Source organism: Littorina saxatilis, linkage group LG11 (assembly GCF_037325665.1).
Source record: "Littorina saxatilis isolate snail1 linkage group LG11, US_GU_Lsax_2.0, whole genome shotgun sequence".
In the NCBI taxonomy this organism is placed as follows: Eukaryota; Metazoa; Mollusca; class Gastropoda; order Littorinimorpha; family Littorinidae; genus Littorina; species Littorina saxatilis.
The window spans coordinates 42,843,612-42,859,353 of NC_090255.1; the positions used below are offsets into that span (position 1 = coordinate 42,843,612).

General features: G+C 39.8%; 1 protein-coding gene across 1 annotated transcript in view; it reads right to left on the reverse strand.

The window, feature by feature from the left end:
• LOC138979585 (uncharacterized) overlaps positions 1-15,742 on the reverse strand; it is a 19,228-nt gene that overhangs the window by 2,090 nt on the left and 1,396 nt on the right. The window lies entirely within an intron of this gene.

Consider the following 15,742-nt stretch of genomic DNA (forward strand, 5'->3'; position numbering starts at 1 on the left):
TAGCATCCCTGTGGAAAACGGACTGGATTTTCACACAGATTCATACACATATTTTAGCTCTGCACTTTTTGGTCTGCTCAACTAAACCATGTGATTTTTATCATGTGACTTCAAATGACTTTACAGTAACTGCTTTCATCAGAATTCAGTTTCTATTCAAATGCAGTCAAACTAAAACATTTATTTGAATTAAAAAAAAAAAAAAGTTATTGCATTTAATATTTATTTTTATTTTATTCAGAATATTTTGAAAGAGTTCTGATTATTTGATCACGGTTTTTTTTGTATTAAAACAAAAACAAACACAGAAACATATACATTCCTGTAAAAAAAAAATGATTACAATTATTTTGTTATGAGATTTTTTTTAGGTTAATTCGAAGTGTTGTGTCTTTGTCATTTGTTGGTTTGTGCAGTGCAGTTGTTTTGTCAGTTATTCTTCTCTTCATTTGTTCTATCGTCTTTCTTCTTCTTTTTTGTGTGTGTATTTTTGTGTTTTTGTGCCTGAAGAAGACCCTTAGGTCGAAACGTCGCTGTTATTCGTTCCGTGTTCGTCATTTTAACGTGAGTACATTGCTTTTTGGTCTCTTTATTGTTCCCTCTCACGTCCAGTCGCCATTGTTTAATACATGTTTTAATGTGTTTTGTATAATCCGGAAGCAGGAGTTTAAAACCTATGTATATATTAAGGGAAAAGTCTGGGTTGTGGCACTCGATCACTAGGTGGGGCACTGCCCTTCGCTCCCTGTTACCCGAGTTCCAATCCTCGTGGTAAGGCGTCCGCCCCGTGATCGGGAGGTCGTGGGTTCGAACCCCGGCCGGGTCATACCTAAGACTTTAAAATTGGCGTCTGGCATTATGGGGTTAGTCCTAGGACTGGTTGGTCAGGTGTCAGAATAATGTGACTGGGTGAGACATGAAGCCTGTGCTGCGACTTCTGTCTTGTGTGTGGCGCACGTTATATGTCAAAAGCAGCACCGCCCTGATATGGCCCTTCGTGGTCGGCTGGGCGTTAAGCAAACAAACAAACAAACCCGAGTGCCAACAACAATAGGATGAGCATCAGAAGCGAAGATAAAGAGGGAATTTTTTTTCTCTGCGCGCGCGCCAGCAAGCAGGATGTCTCAGAACTGAAGCGGTAATAGTATGATCTAATTACAGGCGATGGGTTTATGGGTCACGTGATTATATATATGAAGTCTTCTATCGCGCGCGTATCTCCAGACTCGGACTCAAGGCGCAGGAATCTATTTATGCCGTGTGAGATGGAATTTTTTACACAATACATCATGCATTCACATCGACCAGCAGATCGCAGCCATTTCGGCGCATATCCTACTTTTCACGGCCTATTATTCCAAGTCACACGGGTATTTTGGTGGACATTGTTTTATCTATGCCTATACAATGTCAATATATATGTCAATCGTGGGATCTTTAACGTGCACACCCCAATGTAGTGTACACGAAGGGACCTCGGTTTTTCGTCTCATCCGAAAGACTAGCACTTGAACCCACCACCTAGGTTAGGAAAGGGGGGAGAAAATTGCTAACGCCCTGACCCAGGGTCGAACTCGCAACCTCTCGCTTCCGAGCGCAAGTGCGTTACCACTCGGCCACCCAGTCCACGTGATGTGGGGGCGGAGCCAAACATTGGTTGATACTTACTGTGTTGACATTAGTTCATTGGCCCCGCCCCAACATCATATGACTTACTAATCCAAGGGCTATCATTGGTTCATGTTTTTGGCGCTAAACTATCTGACAGGTAAAGAACTATTTTGATGTGACACGTTATTACTTGGTGCAAATACGCGCAGTGTTTAAAACCACTTGGCGGACAGAACTGTGCATTCTCACAATTCGACACTTACTACATCCATAATAACCACACCGTTGATCAATCGCTGAGAAATGGCACAAATGACAGTTGGGGAAAACATTCAGAAGTTGGAATGATCTTACTGAACGGCTGGCAGACTTTTCCAGAAAGAACGATTTGGTGTACGTGGTCAAATACAGTCGTGCTGTTCAACTTGCGAACAAGAATTCAAAACAGCCCTTTCCAGACGAACTGAAGTATGCATACGCAAAACTTGTGTGCAAGTACTCAGGAAAAGGACGACTCACAGGCCGAGGTGCGAAGAGGAGCAATGGGTAAGCGGATTAATATTTAGTTGCTATACTTCTTATGCGTTCTTGTCACAGATAGTAACTCGTATGAATGTTTAATTTTAATATTATTATTTTTTTTTTTTTAGGTTTACAATGTTTCAACATTCATTCCAGTATCGACTGACATTTTAACGAGTGCGGAAAGTCTGTCTGTCTGTCTGTCTGTCTGTCTGTCTGTCTGTCTGTCTGTCTGTCTGTCTGTCTGTCTCTCTCTCTCTCTCTCTGTCTCTCTCTCTCTCTCTCTCTCTCTCTCTCTCTCTCTCTCTCTCTCTCTCTCTCTCTCTCTCTCTCTCTCTCTCTCTCTGCGCGCACTTCTTCTTCTTCTTCTTTGTCGGACAGATTTTTCACACAAATGACCAGGAAACCAGATTACGTAAGCCGTGTCAGCTGAGAACGGCATTGAAATATTTTCGGTGTTCTTTACCTTGCCCAATAAGAGTATACGTCACACACTCGAGTCAAGGACGTCGTAAAATGGCCCTCGGTCAAGTTTTCACCGAGAACCATTTTATGATGTCCTTAACAATTATGTGTTAGTCGGCTTAGAATATGCGCGCAGGTTTCAAAGTTTTGATCCATTCGATTATCTCAACAGACATCCTTTGATTGTAAAGTTGAATGCGGGCACATGATGGTTGAAAATACTTAACTTGAAAGTTTCCCGCTGTGGTAGATTTTTATGGTGGTTGTCACACAGGCAGCGACGGCTTTACTGGTCGGACCCAGTTGTGCGTTACCTCGCTTTTGCCTTTAATGACTGACTGACTGGCTGACTTTGGGGATTAACGTCCTCTGAGGTAACTAGGATCTATTTGGGAACATTTACCGTGATACTGTAAGAGGAGCAAGAAAAGAAAAGAAAAATGATGATGATGATGATGATGATGATGATGATGATGATGATGATGATGATGATGATGATGATGATAGAAAGAGAGAAGGTAGTGACTATATCCACGGGTCCGTGCCTCTAGTCCCCCATGCTATATCCACGTCAGTGACGTCATTTCCGCGGAATCTCGGAATCGTTCGGAATCACTCGGCAGTCGAAGCCTCGCGTTGGCACTCGGGACTCTTGGCGCCATATTGTTGAGATGGAGGAGGAGGAAGAATCAATTTGTGTTGCAATTTGTTTTCATAAAATAACAGACCCTGTGTTGGGTCTTGTAACAATAAAGAGAAGTAACTGAATTCACAAACTCATTGCTGAACGACCGCTTGATCTTCTTAGATTTTAAGAGAGCAAAAAATGGTGAATTCAAAATCATGGGAGTACTGTGGACAGTTGTGACTTACGGAGTTCAGCCCCTCAGCACCAATCTAGCGAATAGGGAAGACCAATACATCATTCTTCATCTTCCGGTTGGTAGCTTTAGTCCACACGTTGACAACATTCACTTAAACATTTGAACAATCGACACATGCTTCACACTGCATCAAAAATCACCGCAAACTAGGAAAGTGCAAATCCCGAATAAACATGCAAGTTCAGGTGAGGTTCGTATTAAGAGGAGGGGGGGGGGGGGGGGGGGGGGGGGGGCCTGCAATGTTGCAATGTCACCACAGAGAACGCTGTATACTGCTCATAAAGTCTAAACATGGAATTATGACATTGATATTTTACAGCTGACGTCCTAGTCATGTCTGTTAAGTGCCGAACCGAAAGCAGGAAAATATTGGGCAAGAGTAGCGTCCCTTGTCAGTGACGTGGATTTAGCATGGGGACTTGAGGCACGGACCCGTGGATGTAGCCACAGCCAATAAAGAAAGAAAGAGAATAGTGAGAGAGAGGGGAGAGAGAGAAAAAGAGAGAGGGGGAGAGAGAGGGAGAGAGGGAGAGAGAGAGAGGGGAGAGAGAGAGAGAGAGAGGAGAGAGAGAGAGAGAGAGAGAGAGAGAGAGAAAGAGAGAGAGAGAGAGAGAGAGAGAGAGAGAGAGAGAGAGAGAGAGAGAGAGAGAGAGAGAGAGAGAGAGAGAGAGAGAGAGAGAGATATTTAGAACCGACTCCAGACGATGGGAAATGCTGTAAAGATACATTTGACGTAAAGCGAGTGACGCAATTTCACTAGATTTTTTCGAACTTTGATCATTTAGATTCCAAGTGAGCGGGTCGGCATTGCACACTCAGAGGATGGGCGGTGCTTTGCTATTCCGTGAAGCACCCACCGACAAAACTAGCTTTTCTGTACTTTTTTTTTTTAGATAAAGAGAGTATTATCTCGCAGCATTTGAAGTGTCATTCTTTAGAATAAATCACGTTGGTATTGTTGATTTAAATTTGTACTTTGTCTTGTCAATGTTTTGCTTGATAAACAAAAAGGGTCCCTGCTTGAACGTTATAACATTTAGAGGGTCACCTAGAATCCGTCCTGATTGGTCAAAAAGCCATATGAGGCACTGAACTGGTACTAAAATAAAATAATGTGCTGACAAATTTAAGCTTCTTTTTTAATACAGTAACAGGATAGATTTCTCCCCCGAAAACTACAGAAAATTGGCCATTTTGACCTCCATAATGTAACATCTTACAAGTAAGTGTAGTTGGACCTGTCTTTAACGACAGTTTGAAACGAGTTGTTATCGCAATTAAAGAAAGCCGCCGTTGGCTACTCGGGTGGTGTCTTATCGCTTTCAAGAGTATGTCAAGAGGTGTGTATGGGGTGCGCTCAAGCGCAGAAGACAACGTGATTGCATTCGGCTAACTCAGAGCCGTCCCGCCCGCCTGGTACGTTTAGCAGTCGGTATAACGAGATGGTAGTGTATGAATTTTATTTATTGGTGATGTAGAGATAGTACAATGTCATTAAAAAAAATAAATTCAAAACAAACATGAGTTTAAAGGTTGTGAAAGACAGGTTGTGAACGTTAGTTTGACCGAAACTGGCAGCCGCAAACACATAATAACAAACAATCAATATTATGATAGATTCTGGATAAATAATGTATTATAATGTGCATCTTGTAGGTGATTGTGCTTTTAATAATTTTCAGATTTGTTTTCCCTGTTAATGCTGATGCCACAGTACTAGTTGATTTTTATAGGGAGAAAATGGTTTTGTTTTAAAATGTTCATTATGTACATTGCTTTGTAATTTTGTTAACACATTAATTTTGTGAAACGCCCAGAACCATGTCAGGATTTGCAATACATAACAAAACTTTATTATTGTTTTATCTTTTTATATTTAGTCAAGTTTTGACTAAATATTTTAACATCGAGGGGGAATCGAAACGAGGGTCGTGGTGTATGTGCGTGTGTGCATGTGTGTGTGTGTGTGTGGAGCGATTCAGACTAAACTACTGGACCGATCTTTATGAAATTTGACATGAGAGTTCCTGGGTATGAAATCCCCGAACATATATTTTTCATTTTTTGATAAATGTCTTTGATGACGTCATATCCGGCTTTTTGTGAAAGTTGAGGCGGCACTGTCACGCCCTCATTTTTCAACCAAATTGGTTGACATTTTGGTCAAGTAATCTTCGACGAAGCCCGGACTTCGGTATTGCATTTCAGCTTGGTGGCTTAAAAATTAATTGATGACTTTGGTCATTAAAAATCGGAAAATTGTAAAAAAAAAATAAAAATGTATAAAACGATCCAAATTAACGTTCATCTTATTCTCCATCATTTGCTGATTCCAAAAACATATAAATATGTTATATTCGGATTAAAAACAAGCTCTGAAAAATAAATATATAAAAATTATTATCAAAATTAAATTGTCCAAATCAAATTAAAAATACTTTCATCTTATTTCTTGTCGGTTCCTGATTCCAAAAACATATAGATATGATATGTTTGGATTAAAAACACGCTCAGAAAGTTAAAACAAAGAGAGGTACAGAAAAGCGTGCTATCTTTCTTAGCGCAACTACTACCCCGCTCTTCTTGTCAATTTCACTGCCTTTGCCATGAGCGGTGGACTGACGATGCTACGAGTATACGGTCTTGCTGAAAAATGGCATTGCGTTTAGTTTCATTCTGTGAGTTCGACAGCTACTTGACTAAATATTGTATTTTCGCCTTACGCGACTTGTTTATGATTACTATTACCATTATCAGTATATAAGAGGGACCACGGTTATACCCAAACTGCAATTTAAACAAAATTAATGTTGAAGAAATCAAAAATACATCGAACACATTTCACGCTTTGATTTAACTTATGTTTCCAGCTCGTCACAGACACAGCCTAAGTGCGAAGGCCTGTCTTGAAGCAGAAACGCTTTTGGTGTTCTAGTCGCTTCACACTTTAAGTCAAGTGTCATTCAGTCCGTCTCTCACAATATCACACCTATCCGCGAAAATAGGCAATAGGCCATGATGGGCCATATGTCAGGGAACAGAAGTAGCTCGCTGACTGTCTGATTTTTTTCCCGAGATTTTATTACCTCTCTGGGCCATAAGATGTGGACTACCTTGGGATGGGACAATAAAGTAATGAGAGAGAAAAATCTAATATATTCCTTGACTTTGGGGTAGCGCGACTCTGTTGCAGCTAACTTTCATGTGGGAGAAATAGGCCCTGTCGGAGAACAGAAGTAGCTCGCTGAGTGTCTGATTTTTTCCGAGCTTTTATTACCTCTCTGGGCCATACGATGTGGACTACCTTGTGGTTTGTTTGTTGTTTGTTACGTGTAAGGATTACCCACATGACAAGCAAACAATACATAATTCGTTTGATCTTATCGAGGTTATCGTTCCGAATAAGTTGTTGTATATACTGTAAACATTCCACTTTTAAACACATTTTTAAAACACCTGTTGTGAACACTGAATGAATTACTCTTTTACAAAAATAACACATGAATAACACACACTAAATAATGTTTACCATTTGTGCTACTTTTACCAGTTTAATTAAACAAACTTCACCAACAAAGTATTGCGACAAATTACGCACCCGAATTAAGGCATTAATTCCCATGTCATTTTGTTCAATTTGTCTATGCTACTACCCGTAGTACATGTAGTATGTAGTCAAAATAGTCGGAAAGTTTCAAAGCAAACTAACAAGTCCTTGCTGACATACAGCGCTTTTTCGCATAATGCCCCTCGTAATTAACGCAAAAAACTCCCGTTTTTGACCGCACATATGATCGACACCTGCATCAGAAGGAATAGCATAGAACACAAAATATGCGAGCGTGTGAATCCGTGATTTGTAAAAATGTAAAACAATCGCCCCGCGATTTACAAATCACGTAAATGCGCCGGATATTTTCTTGTCATCTCCAAAGTCAAGGGATCTATGTTTTCAATAAGGAATCAGAAAGGCCATATACATTCGAAACGAGGGTCGTGGTGTATGTGCGTGTGTGCATGTGTGTGTGTGTGTGTAGAGCGATTCAGACTAAACTACTGAACCGATCTTTATGAAATTTGACATGAGAGTTCCTGGGTATGAAATCCCCGAACATATATTTTTCATTTTTTTGATAAATGTCTTTGATGACGTCATATCCGGCTTTTCGTGAAAGTTGAGGCGGCACTGTCACGCCCTCATTTTTCAACCAAATTGGTTGACATTTTGGTCAAGTAATCTTCGACGAAGCCCGGGGTTCGGTATTGCATTTCAGCTTGGTGGCTTAAAAATTAATTGATGACTTTGGTCATTAAAAATCTGAAAATTGTAAAAAAAAATAAAAATTTATAAAACGATCCAAATTTACGTTTATCTTATTCTCCATCATTTGCTGATTCCAAAAACATATAAATATGTTATATTCGGATTAAAAACAAGCTCTGAAAATTAAATATATAAAAATTATTATCAAAATTAAATTGTCCAAATCAATTTAAAAACACTTTCATCTTATTCCTTGTCGGTTCCTGATTCCAAAAACATATAGATATGATATGTTTGGATTAAAAACACGCTCAGAAAGTTAAAACAAAGAGAGGTACAGAAAAGCGTGCTATCCTTCTTAGCGCAACTACTACCCAGCTCTTCTTGTCAATTTCACTGCCTTTGCCATGAGCGGTGGACTGACGATGCTACGAGTATACGGTCTTGCTGAAAAATGGCATTGCGTTCAGTTTCATTCTGTGAGTTCGACAGCTACTTGACTAAATATTGTATATTCGCCTTACGCGACTTGTTTCTTCTTTACTTCATTGTCCAATCACTGGGAAATTCGGGGCGTTTCCTCCCTGTGGAAAGCTAGCAGCAACAGAGACACGCTACCTCAAAGTCAAGGGATATATTAGATTGTTGTTTTTCATTACTTTATTGTCTATTCGCTGGGAAATTCGGGTCGCTTCCTCCCAGTGAAAAGCTATCAGCAACCGAGTCGCACTACCCCAAAGTCAAGGGATATATTAGATTTTTTTCTCTCATTACTTTATTGTCCCATCGCTGGGAAATTCGGGCGCTTCCTCGCAGAGAAAAGCTAGCAGCAACAAAGTCGCGATACCCCGAAGTCAAGGGATCTATAAGATGTTTTTGTCATTAATGTATTTTCCCGTCGCTGGGAAATTCGGGTCGCATTCTCCCAGAAGAAAGCTAGTAGCAACAGAGTTGCGCTACCCCAAAGTCAAGGGATCAATTAGATTTATTTAATTCTTTTCATTATTTTATTGTCCCATCGCTCAAAAATTCGGATTTGTTTTCTTTATGCTAAAAATCGTAATATTTTATCTATCGAGTCCAAACCACCCCCACCACCCAGCGTGGACGGCTTCACTGTGTCACAATGTGGATGCAAAGAAAGACAAAAATATCTACTGAAAGAGCACACGCCGACGACGAGCAATATCTAGTAAAACTGCAGACGGGTCACCTGCAGACTCAGCCGTGTGTGTATGTGTGTGTGTGTGTAATCCAGCAGCGTGCTTACAACAACAACAACAACAACAAACACAAAAAACACCTAATAAAAAATGTTTAAAAAAAACCACAATAAATACCGGTTAAGCGATATGAAACAAATCAGTCAATCTGTCGCTCGAAACAAAAATATCAACACTAACAAGAGGCGAAGCCTTCAAGGCTCACGTAAGAAATAGACAAACAGTAACACAAACTCAATCACTCCGTCACACATACACACCCACACACACAGTAAGCTTAGGTGACACTGTGCAAGAAAGAGAGACACTAGATCTAGATCTGTCTGTCTGCATGTAGCCTACTTACAGGGACACGACTGCCAAATAGTCTCGGCCCGCTCAAAATAACAATGACCGAGACCACACACACCACGCGAGAGAGAAAGACTACAGGGAGGCATGCCGTCATGATGCATTAATTGACGTCAAACACTTTTGACCGTGACGTAATCTTATGCGAGCTTTATCCATAGTCTTGGATAACCACTCACACATAGACTCGGAAATGTTAAAGTTTCTACCACAGACATACACACGCACAAACACACACACACACGCACACACACACGCACAAACGCACAAACGCACAGACAGACAAAGTTACGATCGCATAGGCTACACTTCGTGAGCCAAAAACCAGCCATATATGACGTCATGTAAGTAGTTTTGACAGCATCGCTGATCACCTACCTTAATTCTGTTTTCACATATTAATGTTTAAAACAAACATAAACTTTGAAAATAATTCTCTGAGAATGTTAGGACAGTTCCACTCATCTTGAACTCAGGTCAAAAGAAGTTCAGGTCATTCTCTCCCTGACAGGATGCCTTGAGATTCCTTGTCTGGCAAGGAAACCGATTTGTGTGTGTGTGTGTGCATATTTAGAGTTTTTTGTAATGTATTATTGATATAAGCAGATTCGCGATCGTCGATAATGATTTTTCATGGTGTTTTGTCATTTTAAAATTACGAAGGAATTGAAATGTAAGACAGTTTCAAGCGAGCTATTTTTCGCGGCTGTATTTACTGTGCAAACAATTCTAAATATGACAAAAGTGTCACGTGATAATCAACCGTTTGGTTTCGGCGCTCACTGGAGCAGACGATTTTTTCTGTAACCAGTTGACAGTGATGAAACCATATATTACGGTCTCCTTCCGGCAGCAGTCCCAAAATTTCGACTTGTTTTGACCTTAGTCTTTAGAACGATGTCTTTATCGTAACTGTGAAGAACAGAACGGAGATCACTGTCGAAGTCGGCCAACCTGCAATCATTTTTGTCTCGCGAACACTGATCTCAAATTTAGATCAGTGCTCGCGAAAAACATATGGGAGATAACTCTGTATTCTTTTTTTTTATATAGATTCGCGTAGGACTGTAGCGTCCGGTCAGAGAGACAACTGGCAATAGCCGTGGAGCGATGCTTATCAGAATGAGTTCCACTGAGTCCATCATAATCAAATATAGTGCCGAAAAATTAAAGCTTCTTTTTTTAATACAATAACAGGATAGATTGTTCCAAAAAAAACTACAGAAAATTGGCCATTTTGACCTCCATAATGTAACATCTTAAAAGTAAGTGTAGTTGGACCTGTCTTTAACGACAGTTTGAAACTGTCTACCCGAGTTGTTATCGCAATTAAAGAAAGCCGCCGTTGGCTACTCGGGTGGTGTCTTATCGCTTTCAAGAGTATGTCAAGAGTATGTCAAGAGGTGTGTATGGGGTGCACTCAAGCGCAGAAGACAACGTGATTGCATTCGGCTAACTGAGAGCCGTCCCGTCCGTCTGATACGTTTAGCAGTCGGTATAGCGAGATGGTAGTGTATGAATGTTATGTATTGGTGATGTAGAGATAGTACAATGTAATTAAAAAAAAAAAATTCAAACAAACATGATTTTAAAGGTTGTGAAAGACAGGTTGTGAACGTTAGTTTGGGCCGAAACTGGCAGCCGCAGTCCGTTTAGACATGTGATCGCAGTTGACAAGTAAGCAATATCTTAAAACATGTCGCGTAGACGAAATTAATACATTCAGTCAACCCTTCGAACTCACATTATGAAAGACAATACGAAGACAAAACTCAATACCTGTGTCGATTTCATACCTGACGGCGACCGCTATCGCGTTCACGCCACAGAAAGCCAGTATAGCGCAGTAGTGTAAAGCGCTTCTTATGAAATTGTGCTTTTTCTATTGTATATTTGTGACCCTCCACCACGGAATGAGTCGCATGTCACCTTTGCATGATTTTCATATTTTTACATTTTCCTAAAGAGTTTGTTATGCTCTATCCAGTGGTGAAAACCGTTTTAGAAAAGAGCGGAAACTGTTTGAGTTATACGCCTGTGACTAAGGTGACCCTCACACTGTTACCATACACTCTCCGGACTTATATCAAGCCTAGCGCAGAACCGCGCGAGGTGACATGCGACTCATTTCGTGGTGGAGGGTCACATTTTTTTCGAGCTTGTTTTAATCCAAACAGGACATTAAACGTTGTATGTATTTTTGACCAAAATAGGACATTTTACACAGATCGAAACAGTCAGTGTTCCTCCGAGACCGCGCTAGCGGTCGAGGTGAACGACTGTCGAGATATGTGTAAATTGTCATATTTTGGTAAAAAAATACAAATAAAATTTATGTATCTGGGTAGAATTTCTTGTAGTTTTTATGATTGAACGCACACAAACATGCACTATTTTGTAGTCTCGGCTGGCCGCCTAAACAGACGTTTTGTCGGCCTCTGACGTCACATAGCTCAAAGAAGGGAAATCCAGTGTTCAATCGATACACATAGATTTGTTTATGGAATCAGAAAATGATCAAGAATAAGATTACATCTTTTTGGATCGATTCATCACATTTTATTTTTAAATACAATTTTCTGACTTTTAATGGCCAAACTCAAAAAATAATTTGCAAGCTTTAATCCTGAAATGCAATCCTGTTGTCCGGATTTTGTCGAAAGTTACTTTTACAGAATTTTAATCAAATGAATCCAAAAATGAGGGTGTGACAGTGCCACCAAAACTTGTACAAAATGCCAGATATTACGTCATCAAAGAAACGTATCCTCCAGTAGTCCAGTAGTTTTCTCTGAATGGCTCTACACATACATACACACAGACCCACAGACCCACAGACACGTACTACGTAGGCCCTACACCACAACCCTAGTCACGATTCCCCATCTAAGTTAAAACATTTAGTCAAAACTTTACAATATGTTAAAAAAAAAAAATATATATATATATTTCGTGTGGTCGTTATAGACAAAGTGGTGGACAAGCTTTCATTGGACAGGTTTGATTGCACGATCGGACTAAAGATTCAAACACACCGATTGGCTTCAAGGGAGCCCGGGTAGCTCAGGTTGTGGACTTGTGATCCTAGGGTCGCGGGTTCGAATCTCGGCCGGGGCCCAGATATGTCATAATGATATACTACAACAACAAAAGTTCATGGAAAGATAGAAACGCTTACTTGCGTTGCAACTTTCAAAACATTTAAGAGTAATTCGCAGTCGGCTGCAGGTCGAACATCATGGAAAATTACATATGAAAATCCGGACGAGGAAGTAAACTTTACCAAAACATTATTGCGAGAAATGTCGCGACAAAACTGCCGGTTGTTGTTATTTTTCTACCTCAAATGCACTCGACATCTGCATGAGTAGGAATAGCATAGAACACAAAATACGCATGCTAACTTAACAAGACAACATGTTCTAGGTAGATAATGTTTGACTTTCTTCTCTCATGTAAAAGTTGTATATCATCTATATTGTTGTATCATAACAGAATTCAGACGTTCAAACGATTTCTGAAACAGACGTGTGCTGCCTGCTACATATATCATTAAACAAATCAAGCCAGTGATGTTGAGAAGAAAAAATATCGACAACCAACTATACCACAACGACAACAATCGATAATTTTGCGCACAAAACAAAAAAAACTTTCGGGAAATAGAAGTCAAGTAAGCTGATCAACTGAAAGAAGAATGAATCTGAATACACATATTTTTTTCTTCTTTACCCCTGTCTCCACCCCCTGACCTTGGTTCGGCGCGTCGTTAACAGATACTATGATTTGACACGATCGTTACCTCACAGACGACACGACTCGCCGCGTCTACCTCTCCCTGTGTGCTTCTGTAGCGGCATGTATAGGATGAAAAATATTAATTAATTTATTTTTGTTGTTGAGCAACGGTTTTTACGAACACATAGTGTTAAATAAAACCTTGAAAGAAAAATGATTGTTGTGTATGCATGAACCGCGCACAAGTTCTATCACGCCTCTTCTGAGCGGCTCCCGTTCCACCAAGGGCAACATTTTTTTCTGCCAACGATTTATTGCATGAAGAAATCAAGTTGACACCTTCTTCGAGCTTCGTGGTCCGCCAGTAAAGTAGCGCACATACTAAATACATTCATCCATTGGCCCAAATGGTCATGTGATAAACCCAACGCTCCGCCCACTCCACTCAAAACACTTGACCGCCGCGTCAATGAAATCTTCGCTGGTGTTTATTGGATGGTCTGTTTTGTTACAGGCCGAACGCTGCCCGTCTTACAGAAGGCTCATAAGACCGCGTAAAAGCCATACCACGTTGAAATCAGCGGTTCTCTTCTAAAAGCGTGATTGACATTGTCAGTTAGTCAAGCAAACGAATGCACGCGTTCACGCATGCACACACATTAATATACGTTTGTTCTGCGAATTGTTTGCTTGTTTCTCTATGATTTGTTAATGCGTGCGCGTGTTTGTATGTGTGTTTATCACCAGTCGACATAATTACTGAAATACTCAATTCTTTGGACGCAACAGCACTCTGCACTTTCAAGCATGTACTACATGTACTGTTTTTGTACATGGGGTTAACACACGTTGTTTTGCATAGAAATCTTAATTCGTTAAGCGGGGAATACTTTAAAAAACAAAACCCACATGTTTTAACGATTCACGTAATGTTGCTTAGCTAACACAACAATTCGCCAAGAAAAATGTACTTAGCATACCCATTCCTAAAACGAGTATAAAGGATCTTAGTTGGAAAAAAAAGGGAAGTTTTGTTTTTGTTTTTTTAAGTAAGTCGCCCAAGCGCTCTATCAACTTGGCTAAAAACAAATCTTTGAAAAAAACCACAACTAACTACACACACACACACACACACACACACACACACACACACACACACACACACACACACACACACACACGAAAAAATAAAAGAAAAGAGAAACACACACTAATGTGACATGATATAACTGAGTTTGCTGAAAACTGACGAAAAAGTACAAGACCGGAAAATCGCAAATGCTTACGCATAAACTTTTACAATTTCTTAGAAGCGCTCCGAACAGACACAATCACACACTCACATGCAACTTGGAAAAGCACTTCACTGGACAGTTCGGGTTGCAATTTTGGTTATTGTAATTATGTAACCACACACGTACCATCTGAACATCAGTGTCTAAGTGTTCAGTTATTCACACGGGTTTCATCTGCTTGGGTAATGGATTACAACTAAATAGCACTGAAAAAATTAATTTAAAGAATCAAGAATCAAACGCAAAAGAGATTATCGCCAGAAGGTGAAATCCTGTTTGTATGAAAAGAAATAATCGGCAACGGTAACGGAGCATTTTACAGTTAGTTATTTCAGATGTTTCCAAATTACATCACTGCGAATGTCTCTTGGGCTTCGAAAGGTGGATGTCGCCGGGGAAAAATCACTAAAACGGCTTATTTATTTCTTTATTTGTAAATGAAGTCCTTCCAATACGTATCAATGATTTGGATCACCACCTCAGGTTTGCCTAGGAAGGCGTAATCAATATTTTCAATTTTACGCCGGCAATAAATGTTTACTTTGCGCGTAAAACATATATTAAGAGCGTACAATTCATCAACAGTAATTAAAACAAACAGAAAATCAACAAACTAACTTACAAACAAGCAAAGGGACACGAGAAGAAAAACAAGTCGCGTAAGGCGAAAATACAATATTTAGTCAAGTAGCTGTCGAACTCACAGAATGAAACTGAACGCAATGCAACGCAGCAAGACCGTATACTCGTAGCATCGTCAGTCCACCGCTCACGGCAAAGGCAGTGAAATTGACAAGAAGAGCGGGGTAGTAGTTGCGCTGAGAAGGATAGCACGCTTTTCTGTACCTCTCTTCGTTTTAACTTTCTGAGCGTGTTTTTAATCCAAACATATCATATCTATATGTTTTTGGAATGAGGAACCGACAAGGAATAAGATGAAAGTGTTTTAAATTGATTTCGAAAATATAATTTTGATAATAAATTTTATATATTTAATTTTCAGAGCTTGTATTTAATCCGAATATAACATATTTATATGTTTTTGGAATCAGAACATGATGGAGAATAAGATGAACGTAAATTTGGATCGTTTTATAAAAAAAAATATTTTGTTTACAATTTTCAGATTTTAATGACCAAAGTCATTAATTAATTTTTTAGCCACCAAGCTGAAATGCAATACCGAAGTCCGGGCTTTGTCGAACATTACTTGACCAAAATTTCAACCAAAACTGAGGGCGTGACAGTGCCGCCTCAACTTTCAGGAAAAGCCGGATATGACGTCATCAAAGACATTTATCAAAAAATGAACAAAATGTCCAGGGATTTCCTACCCAGGAACTCTCATGTCAAATTTCATAAAGATCGGTCCAGTAGTTTGGTCTGAAT